Genomic DNA, 12,286 nt, shown 5'->3' with positions numbered 1-12,286 from the left:
TTCTTTCTCTCGCACTCTCTACCCCTATCTCTGATGAGATCTGTGTGTCCGTCTCTCTGAAAAGTGTGTGTCTGGTGAGGCTGGATGTGTGCAACGTTTGTTCTGCTGTAGTATCCAGGCCCTGCTGTAGTATCAGGCCATGCTGTAGTATCCAGGCCCTGCTGTAGTATCCAGGCACTGCTGTAGTATCCAAACCTGCTGTAGTTCCAGCCCTGCTGTAGTATCAGGCCATGCTGTAGTACCAGGCCCTGCTGTAGTATCCACGCCAAGCTCTGCTGTAGTATCCAGGCCAGACTTTGCTGTAGTATCCAGGCCCTGCTGTTAGTATCCAGGCCCTGCTGTAGTATCCAGGTCAGGCTCTGCTGTATATCCAGGCCAGGCCCTGCTGTAGTAATCCAGGCTCTGCTGTAGTATCCAGAACTGCTGTAGTATCCAGGCCCTGCTGTAGTATCCAGAACCTGCTGTTAGTATACCAGGCCCTGCTGTAGTATCCAGGTCAGGCTCTGCTGTAGTATCCAGGCCAGGCCCTGCTGTAGTATCCAGGCTCTGCTGTAGTTTCCAGAACTGCTGTAGTATCCAGGCCCTGCTGTAGTATCCAGGCTCTGCTGTAGTATCCAGGCCCTGCGTAGTATCCAGGCTCTGCTGTAGTATCCAGGCTCTGCTGTAGTATCCAGGCTCTGCTGTAGTATCCAGCCCTGCTGTAGTATCCAGGCCCTGCTGTAGTATCCAGGCTCTGCTGTAGTATCCAGAACCTGCTGTAGTATCCAGCCCTGCTGTAGTATCCAGAACCTGCTGTAGTACCAGGCCCTGCTTGTAGTATCCAGGTCAGGCTCTGCTGTAGTATCCAGGCCAGGCCCTGCTGTTAGTATCCAGGCTCTGCTGTAGTTTCCAGAACCTGCTGTAGTATCCAGGCCCTGCTGTAGTATCCAGGCTCTGCTGTAGTATCCAGAACCTGCTGTAGTATCCAGGCTCTGCTGTAGTATCCAGGCTTCTGCTGTAGTATCCAGGCCTGCTGTAGTATCCAGGCCCTGCTGTAGTATCCAGCCCTGCTGTAGTATCCAGCTGCTGTGATCCAGGCTCTGCTGTAGATCCAGGCCCTGCGTAGTTTCAGGCCCTGCTGTAGTATCCAGGCCAAGCTCTGCTGTAGTATCCAGTCAGGCTCTGCTGTAGTTTCCAGGCTCTGCTGTAGTATCCAGGCCCTGCTGTAGTATCCAGGCCAAGCTCTGCTGTAGTATCCAGAACCTGCTGTAGTATCCAGAACCTGCTGTAGTATCCAGACCCTGCTGTAGTTTCCAGCCCTGCTGTAGTACCAGCTCTGCTTAGTATCCAGGCCAGGCCATGCTGTAGTTTCCAGGCCCTGCTGTAGTATCCAGTTCAGGCTCTGCTGTAGTATCCAGAACCTGCTGTAGTATCAGAACCTGCTGTAGTATCCAGAACCTGCTGTAGTATCCAGGCCCTGCGTAGACTCTGTAGTATCCAGAACCTGCTGTAGTATCCAGGCCCTGCTGTAGTATCCAGAACCTGCTGTGTATCCAGAACCTGCTGTAGTATCCAGAACTGCTGTAGTATCAGGCCTGCTGTAGTATCCAGGCTCTCTGCAGTATCCAGGCCCTGCTGTAGTATCCAGAACTGCTGTAGTATCCAGAACCTGCTGTAGTATCCAGGCCCTGCTGTAGTATCCAGAAACCTGCTGTGGTATCCAGAACCTGCTGTAGTATCCAGGCTCTGCTGTAGTATCCAGGCTCTGTTTTAGTATCCAGAACCTGCTGTAGTATCCAGGCTCTGCTGTAGTATCCAGAAACCTGCTGTAGTATCCAGAACCTGCTGTAGTATCCAGAACCTGCTGTATCACTGTAGTATCCATGCTCTGCTGTAGATCCAGAACCTGCTGTAGTATCCAGGCTCTGCTGTAGTATCCAGAACCTGCTGTAGTATCCAGAACCTGCTGTAGTATCCAGGCCCTGCTGTAGTATCCAGGCTCTGCTGTAATCCAGTTCAGCTCTGCTGTAGTATCCAGGCCAGGCTCTGCTGTAGTATCCAGGCTCTGCTGTAGTATCCAGAACCTGCTGTAGTATCCAGAACCTGCTGTAGTATCCAAAGCTGCTGTAGTATCCAGAAGCTCTAGTATCCAGGCTCTGCGTGTAGTATCCAGAACCTGCTGTAGTATCCAGAACCTGCTGTAGTATCCACGCTCTGCTGTAGTATCCAGAACCTGCTGTAGTATCCAGAACCTTCTGAGATCCAGGCTCTGCTGTAGTATCCAGAACCTGCTGTACTATCCAGGCTTTGCTGTAGTATCCAGGCCCTGCTGTAGTATCCAGAACCTGCTGTCGTTATCCAGAACCTGCTGTAGTATCCAGAACCTGCTGTAGTATCCAGCCCTGCTGTAGTATCCAGGCCCTGCTGTAGTATCCAGAACCTGCTGTAGTATCCAGGCTCTGCTGTAGTATCCAGAACCTGCTGTACTATCCAGAACCTGCTGTACTATCCAGGCTCTGCTGTAGGTATCCAAAACCTGCTGTAGTATCCAGAACCTGCTGTACTATCCAGGCTCTGCTGTAGTACCAGGCGGATGGAGAGAGAGATGGATGGAGAGAGAGATGGATGAGAGAGAGGGGGATGGACAGAGAGATGGATGAGAGAGAGATGGATGGATGGAGAGAGAGAGAGATGGATGGAGAGAGAGAGTGGAGTGTGAAAGGAAGAGAGGAAAGCATTCCTGAGAGATGCAAGGAGAGTGGCAGGTCTCGGGGCCATTGTTAGTCTCCTTCCCTTCCTCCATCCCTCCCTCCGTCCGGTCGTCACATCAAAGGTGTCCAGATTTTTTCTCTGCTGCCTTCTCCATCTCTCGCTCTAAACCGAGGTGATTTGGATTGATCTTGTGTAATACTGCATAAGAGCTGACTTTTGGTCTGACCCTTGAAGTCCATTTCACCATGAGGTAAAACCTCACTTCTCTTTCATCTAAGAACGACCACTAATTGAACAAACGTTGGAGTGAATTTACACTCTATCCAGATCTAGCACTCTGAAACTAAGGAAAGGTAAAGGTTGTGATCTGGGCTTATTTTGTCTATTAGACCCAGTCTGTCAGCTACCCCCTCTCCTCAACCTCAGCCCTGGTAGGTAGGTAAGATGCCCGGGAAGGTTTTCCCAGCCTACCATGCACCCTGCTTGGGCCCTAAGAGGTTCTCACCCAAAAGGACCAAGCAGGCAGGCAGGCATGCATTGCGACAGGCAGACAGTCTGGGAGACAGATAGAAATGACATCTGGGATCTGCAGGATCATTTCTCCTGGCAAATCAGAGGCCCATGGTAATGAAGTCTGAGGCATTATGGACTTTATTTTGACCGCAACACTCACTGGTCTTACTCATTATTTCTAGAATACACACCTCTCTTCCTGAGACCAGCCTATTGTATATTTGTTCACTCTCTCACCCCTGGCCTAAATCCACACAGATTATACTGAACCACATGTACCAGCTTTATGAAATGATAGAGGGGCTTCCAACCAGATATCCCCATGCTGGTGTTGTCAGTGATGTCAAGATGAGTTATAGACTCATAATACACATTCTTATCCAGCAATGAGGATGCTCCCTAGAAGAAATGAGGATGCTCCCTGGAAGAAATGAGGATGCTCCCTGGAAGAAATGAGGATGTTCCCTGGAAGAAATGAGGACGCTCCCTGGAAGAAATGAGGACGCTCCCTGGAAGAAATGAGGACGCTCCCTGGAAGAAATGAGGACGCTCCCTGAAGAATATGAGGATGCTCCCTGGAAGAAATGAGGACAGCTCCCTGGAAGAAATGAGGGATGTCCTGGAAGAAACTGAGGAGCTCCTGAAGAAATGAGGACCCCTGGAAGAAAATGAGGACGCTCTCTGAAGAAAGGAGGACGCTCCCTGGAAGAAATGAGGACGCTCCCTGGAAGAAATGAGGACGCTCCCTGGAAGAAATGAGGACGCTCCCTGGAAGAAATGAGGATGCTCCCTGAAAGAAATGAGGATGCTCCCTGGAAGAAATTAGGATGTTCCCTGGAAGAAAGAAAGATGAGAGGGAGCAAGGTTTACATTCAACAGAAACATAATAATGGAGTTTCCAGTTCCTCTGATGAGAGTAAAATCCAACACACAGGGACAGCTGAATACAAAACCCAAATGGAAAGTAAAAACGAAAACATTTTTGTACATACAACTATTTTTCCTGTGTAGCTCTGTAGTCGGAAGATTAATGAAATCAAAGCTCAGTGCTTTCAGTACGACTTCCAGAGCCTCACAGGAGCTGTGGTCTAATTGCTCACCTAAGTAGAGAAAGCAATCAAACAGAGGATAATTGGGACTGTTTGCTAACAGTCAGATTGCCATGTTCCCAGTTCCCATTCAGGAATCAATGTTATTTTGTGATTGGAAATACAGGAAACTAGAAGCTAGAGCATACAAAACAACGTTCCCTTACCCCTACCTCTCTTTAGAAAAAGTACATCTCTTTATCCTTGCAATTTTTTTAGTTTCTGAAATAAAGTTCTTAGTTCTGAGAGGAATAAAAAATATGATGTGACTGGTAGTTAGTGTGCACACAGTGTGATGTGACAACAGAGTTAAAAGGCGAAAGACATTCCCAAAGGGTGTCTGATTATTCACGATCAGATTACTTTTAAATAAAGTCTAGAGAAACACTTTGATGGCCACAGCATCAGTCTTTCTCTATTAGAGGCCCTAGTTCCTCCCCTTCTTCATTCCCCTTATAAACTGTTATCTCCATGACCGCGGAGGGGGAGCAAACAGCACATCACTGTCTCACAGCCACACACATCCTCATTTACTCCACATTAGCATAATCATTTTTTTTTTTTTTTTTACAATAATCACTTAACTGTACCACAGGAACAGGGGGAACCGAAGGAAGGGGGAATTAAAATCTCTTCTATATTGGGGAAGATAACTAAAGCAGGGTGTCATCACCCCAGTGTGATGTTATCATGTTATCAGTGTGTGACAACAAAGCGATGGGAGAGAGATAGAGAGATGACCCTATGTTGGAACCACATAGCTGTCCTGTTTCACTTGTGGAAGGGGGCAGGGGTTCACCCCAAACGGAAGCTTCTCAGGGTTCACCCCAAACGGAAGCTTCTCGGGGTTCACCCCAAACGGAAGCTTCTCGGGGTTCACCCCAAACGGAAGCTTCTCGGGGTTCACCCCAAACGGAAGCTTCTCGGGGTTCCCGACGGAAGCTTCTCAGCATCAGAGTTGAACTCTCAATTTTAAATTCAGTTCACCTGCTGTTGTAGATTAATGTAATAGTAAACCAATGGCCACTTAGAAATGATATTGATCACTTACTGCAATATGATGTCTGTAGGGATACTAACTCTAGTGTTGTAATATTGTAATATTGCACTGTTGTCACGTAGTTTACGAAAGTTCAATCAGTAAGCCTGAATAGCTCGTCACTTTTACATTTATCTAGTAAGCACAATATAATTCTCATCGCGTCCTATCTCACAGGCATAGCAGGTATTCATATGGTAGCGTTTATAATTATATCTCATTAGCATAGCAGGTATTTATAGGGTAGCGTTTATAATTCAACCTCATTAGAATAGCAGGTATTTATAGGGTTGTGTTTATAATTCTACCTCATTAGAATAGCAGATATTCATATGGTACTGTTAGCAAGCGTGCGGAATGTCATTCAACTATTAACTTGAGCCTATGAGCATGGCACACTAAGGTAATTCCACCATGCTTCCTGAATAACCTATCGGCTCATTCGTGTAATAATCACTTTCCAATCTTTCAACCAATTGGCATAGATCTAGGGGATCCTTTTTTTGTTGTAATTATCTTTTTATTAGAATGTTATTGTCTTTTAACAGAGGTTACATAGACAACCAAACAAAATGAACCACACAGACGAAGTACAATACAAATAATAAGGATAAAGCAAAACTTTATACAAAATGGAGAGAAAAAAATATATATATATAAACGTTGCAATTATAACATGGGCATTTATGGGAGGTTTTCTACATAAGACCACAATGGAGACCAGATTTACCTAAATGTATTAGATGTCTGGTGTAAATCAAAGGTAAGTTTCTCTCGGGGTAGAATAGCAGAAGCTTGAGAAAGCCACATTCTCGTAGATGGTACATCAGGTGTGGATCAAAATAACAATATGCATTTTTTGTCTAAGTATACAAGGGTACATCTCTCCATCCCTCCATGGCTCTCTGCCTTGTTTATTCAAAGTTATAAGCTCCAGCTTCCGTCACCACCACCATGACATGACAGCAACATGAGAGTATGAATTATGGATTTCACACAGTTTACTGTTGATGGCAACACCACGTCCTAATTAACCAGTGTATATTAATTAGTAACAGCTGGTCATCTGTTGAGGCGTTCATTTGCTAAGCCACTGTTCCACATATATCTAATTTGAATACATCAATCTCCAAAGGTGACAAAATTGCGTGGTTAGTCGAAACGGTGATCTTTTCTTCTCCTGACAACCAGAACAGAACATTCAAGGAATGAATGAACGAGAATCCCTTCTTCCAGCGCAAATAAAAAAAGCAATACCATACATCTCTTGCTCTCTCTCACACTTTCTCTCTCTGTCTGTGTTGGGGACTCTCGCTCTCTGTCTGTCTGTGTCGGGGAAGGAAGGAATGCAATCATGTCAACTGTTTCTCCCTCACATCAAGTGGAGCAACCAAACGCACGTCGTCTTCGTTTTGCCAAATCCCACTGTGGGAGGATGCCACCGGCTTATTTTACATACTGCCCGTTGTCTTTCATCCTTAAAAATGATTCATTGTTCAAAGGACATGAGAGTACAAAAGGACTTATCCTGTCTAGGAGTTGAAGAACAGACAATAGACCCACAAAAATGTTTTCAGTCAGAACATAAATTACACATTCTGTAAATACAAAATATCCTGGCGTGTAACTATTGAATTTCATTGGTAATTATCTGTGTACAGAGACACACCAAAACAAATCACATCATGACTGACGTGGGTGACTGACTCCCTTATGCTATGAAGAAATGACATGGAACATTGTGCCAAAGACAACATTTGGGTTAAAGAAAGCTATGATAATAGACCGCATGTACGCACGCTCGCACCCACCCGCTCGCTCGCACGCACGCACGCACCCACCCACCCACCCACCCACCCACACACACACAGTGTGTAGTCTAATAGGTTAGTGCATGGCATTAACATAATCAACATTATGGCAGTATGAGTTATGACATTGTTCTACTTTATAATATCTCTTCTGAGCACTTGGCAGAGTAACCTGGAAGGTAGGATTTTATTATATTAATTAGTATGAGACAAATACTATTCTACGGTGGTGGTTGGTTAATATATCCATTCTGTTTGGGTATAGTATGGTACAGCGATGTGGCAACTCTCTGTGCAAACATTGTTTGGGTATAGTATAGTACAGCGATGTGGCAACTCTCTGTACAAACATTGTTTGGGTATAGTATAGTACAGCGATGTGGCAACTCTNGGCAACTCTCTGTACAAACATTGTTTGGGTATAGTATAGTACAGCGATGTGGCAACTCTCTGTACAAACATTGTTTGGGTATAGTATAGTACAGCAATGTGGCAACTCTCTGTACAAACAATTTGAGGCAGTGCAACCCCAGCCCACCCCACCGATTACACACACAAGCAGACAAGCGCACACACACCGATCCCCCCTCACACACACACACACACAAATCCAGTAGTTGCTGTTTTTCATCTTAATGAATTTCTGAACTTGTGAGCCTCCTTCCTTTTCCCAGTGCTGTGCTGCTGAGATGGGCTGCGTAGCGTAGAGGAGAAGACGAAGGGACCGGCTGCCAAATCTTTTGATGTGTCAGGAGGGAGAGGGACAAAATGGAGGGATAAAAAGAAAAGCTTTCCCTCTCTAGGCAGTGTGGGATATGGTTTATAAACTTGACTTCTACAGAAGTTATCTCTGGTGCATTTGCCAATCTTCACTCCGTCTTGATCCAGGACTCCCAGTCCCAATCTCTGCCACTGTTCTGTCTCTCTGGGTGGCTTGGTATTCTTTTTCTTTTTTTGTATTAACTCTGAATGTTTCACTGCATGTTTTTTTCCCTTACTCATTTAATTATAATTTAAAAAAATGTTTTTGCACTTTTCTACAGTTAAAGCTCTTAATGGTTAAAATCACCCGCACATTTTCCTTTCAGCATCTTTTCCGCAATAAATGATAAATGATTTAAAATAACACAACCTTTTATCTCACACCCTTTGAAGGCAGCAAATTAAAAATGTAAATTGGGAGCTAATTAATATGCAAATGTATTCATTCCCAGTTAACAATTAGCAATTAAACCTGCAGTGTCTAGAAAGAGCATAGAAAAGATGTGTAACTTAACTTATTATAAAAATTACGCACACAAAATTCTAATTGACTTCATAAATATTTCCCACTGTCTTTCTTTGTTTATGTGTAATGATTTTGAAATAATGATGCATTTTATCTGTGTAAAATACATTTTATCCCTAAATGCTAGATGTCAAATATAATGTTTATTTTCACCCCTGCCTCTGAATGCTTCTTCCGCGTGTGGACTGTGTGTGTGTCCAGAGCTGATGCACATTAACATTTAAAAGTCTGCATGGGAAGTTATTTAGACTGCATGGTGTTTAGATATGAATACGTCTGTATGGTATCGCTGGGCAGACAGACGGTTATTGCACATCAGAGACACTGGTTTTCTGATGGATGTTGAGGTACAGGAATCAGAGAGAGAGATGAAGAAAGGAGACGGAGGGGAGAGATACCTTTGCCTGATCTGTCGGAGATTATCAAGATGGCGCTGCTGCAACAGCAATACTACAACTACAATCACTAATAATACTGCTACTGCTGTTATTATACAAAAAAGGACTTATACCACATGCAAAACATTTTGTGTTACTCATACAATTTTATTCAACCTAAACCAACATGAACAATAGTAGGTCTCCTCTCAAAATAACATGTATATTAAGAGGTATATTAAGAGATCGTTTCACTTCTAAATAAAGGGTGTTTAGTGACCGTTTGTCTGCGTATTTACCAAATGACAATCTAGTGTGAGCATGTGTGTGTGTTCCCAATGGCCTCCAACTAAGCTAAGGAAAGGAAGCCCACTTCTCTTCAGGCTCTCACACTCCTCTATTCAGATAGCTGTGGTTATGTCATTTCAAATGCCCCAGTAATCATCCCCTGTTATCGCTGTCTGTGTTGTAACGAGCGAGGAGACATATGTCCGATTCCCCTGCTGTTTTTTTTATAAGCCTGCATTCAGTCCCAAACATTCAAATCTCTCTCCTCTCTCAGCTTGTATTTGCATCTGAAGCACTAACAGCCTAGGAAATAGTGCAGCACTTAGTTAGTGACATTTCTCTCTCGTCCGCCTATTCCGTACGCCCAGGGAGACACAATAACAATCAGCATGCATTTAATTTAAAAAATGTGTTCCCTTTAGAATTCCAACAGGGCGAAAAAGAGAGAGAGACATCTCAGTGTGCTGTGAAAGGCAGCCGAGTATCATGATGTAACACTACCGTACTGTAGGTAGGTAGGCTACCACTACAGCAGTGCAATATTAATGCTAATCAAAAGACAGTGAAACCAGCAGGGTTAGCATATAAAACACAAATATTTTCTTCTGTCTTAATTTCTTAGCAGGGATTTTTTCTTGGAGGGGATTTAGCCACACACACAAACACATTTCTGTGAATTTAATTGAACGAACCTTCTGAATTTAAGAACAGTAAAATGTCACGTTGGCAGCTTTGCACTGGGAGGGATAATTCACCCTTCAATAAATAGGGAAGTTGTCGAGGTAATTGATTTCTACTCAGTCCACTCAACTGAAAAATCTGCAAGAGGAATAACCAATATCTATTCATTAAACGATTCAACAACAAGCAACTAATTCCTAGCTTAGGCTACTCCACCTGGTGCCTACAACCCACAGAGAATACTAACTCCTATTTAGGTCAATGTGATTAGAGTCTTACAGTACTTTGGAATCATAAAACATTTCTGAATTTCACCCTTGTCAGTGAGAGCTCCAAAATGAATGCAGAGCACTTAAATCAAATTGGAAGTGCTTTTGAAATGAATGAATTTAAAAAGTAAACAAATTGTCTAAAAAAACAACACATACTTAGTAGCACATACTTTAAATGACAATAGTCATTCAAATAACCCTCCAAAATATGCCAACTGTGCTTCATGTCAAAGTCAAGTGTCTCAATTTGAATCTGAATGATTGCAGCATTTTGAGAAGTTAAAGGTCCAGTGCAGCCGTTTTTATCTGAATATCAAATCATTTCTGGGGAACAATTAAGTTCCTCACTGTGATTGTTTTCATTTTAAAATGGTCAAAAATAAACATAATAGCTTCTTAACAAAGAGCAATTTCTCAAGCAAGAATTTTTCTTGGAATGTCTGGGATTGGTCCGAGTGACGAGAGTAAAACTGAAAGCTAGTTGCTATTGGCCTAGAGGTTTGGAACTCTCTTATTGGTCTATTAACTAATTTACCACCCGGTGATGTCACCAAGCAGGCCAAAACTCCATCCCACCAAAGCTCTTAAACTAAAAGGACATTATCATAATTTTCACAATTTCACAATATTATTCCAACTTCAGAGTGGCGAAATACAGTATATATAAAATACAGGAAATCTAATTTTTGACTGCACTGGGCCTTTAACCTCTCCCGTTTCCTATCTGGGCCTAATTATTTTGAAAGGACTTATTAGAATTATGTACCTAAGCACGGGATCTAACCCAGAAAATAAAGCTTCATGAAATTACAGACTTCAGAGGGAAATTAAATGAAGGAATAAGAGAATATGGCAACCCTGGGCCCTGAGCTGAAACTCATTATTGTTTACCTCTCTTATGAAGACATAACCAAAAGCAATGTTTTATCCACTTTAAACATTTCAAAGAAACAGCGAAAGCCTGTGGGTACAATAACAGCTTTAAATAGTCTTCAACGCCCATCCTCAGGGGATTACCCTGCCTGAAAATACTTAATTTAATAAATATGCTCTTTAACCTCACACTCTCATTTCGCATACTGTTATTATGAATTCATACGGTCTCTTTCTCTCTCTCTGCTAAATATTTATCCTGTTAGCTACTCCTTAACCATACATATTTTACTATTTTAGGAGGACCACCTACATTCGTTTTCGAATGCAATTGGGTTCATTAGTACCTCCAAGATAATACAGTGTGTGTGTGTGTGTGTGTTTATTGTAAGCACTGCTAAGTCTCTAATCTTTCACAAATAATTCTCCTTGATCTAATCATACATTTATGCAGGAGAGAAACTGATGTTCTTAACATGGCTGGTCCAAGTAAAATAAGTTAGTACATCAAATAAATTATACATGGCGGAATGTGTATAGTTTGTACATGTGTGGTGTGTGTGCGTGTGTATGTACACACCCTCACTAGCCCATGTTTATTTGTTTTTGTTTACAGCTGTGTTATTATTTACGAAGTCACTAACTTAAATCCAATGTAGTAGTTAACCTGCTCTTAGCCTCTTGTTTGCACTAGAGATGCTGTTCTCATTTTCTTGTGCAGTAAGCCTGATGGAGGCTGATTAAACGAACTGATTAAAATTACCCTTGGAATTTTTATATGTGCAGTCTCACAGCGTGAGCCTACCGCTGTGGGTGTCTGCTATAAAGCTGAGGAACCACAGTATTTCTGCCTATCTGTAGTAAAATCTTGTTGGATTAAGGTAAAAAATGTCTCCTGTCACCACAAATAAGTATAGTCAGAGATGATTCATATCACTGGGTAGGGAACTGATATGAACTGATGAGATGTGTCTTTCTTCGTGAGCTGTGAGCCGTCTGATCAAACCTCCACTCATGTACCGCAGTGCAACATGTACTGCAGACCTGGGCAGAAAATAGTTGCATGTTGTAGTTTATTTGAAAATAACAACTTTTCAAATACTCGAGGTAGTTGAATATAATTTATATAGAGTTTCAACTAAAAGGCAACTATTTTCTTTGATATTCAAAAACGTGTCTCAGAAAAAACAAATAATATTTGAAAGAATTGTGAACACCTCTCAGAAAACCAAATAATATCTGAAGGTATTTGAATATATACATGTTATTTGAAAACATAAAAATATGTATTTGATGGCGGCGAAATATCTGACGAAGAACCCAAAAAGTTAATTGAATTAGTGTAAATATATTATCATAAGCACA

Source organism: Salvelinus sp. IW2-2015, linkage group LG4q.2 (genome assembly GCF_002910315.2).
Source record: "Salvelinus sp. IW2-2015 linkage group LG4q.2, ASM291031v2, whole genome shotgun sequence".
NCBI lineage: Eukaryota > Metazoa > Chordata > Actinopteri > Salmoniformes > Salmonidae > Salvelinus > Salvelinus sp. IW2-2015.
The sequence above is the reverse complement of the archived record's forward strand: the minus strand, read 5'-3'. Positions refer to the sequence as shown.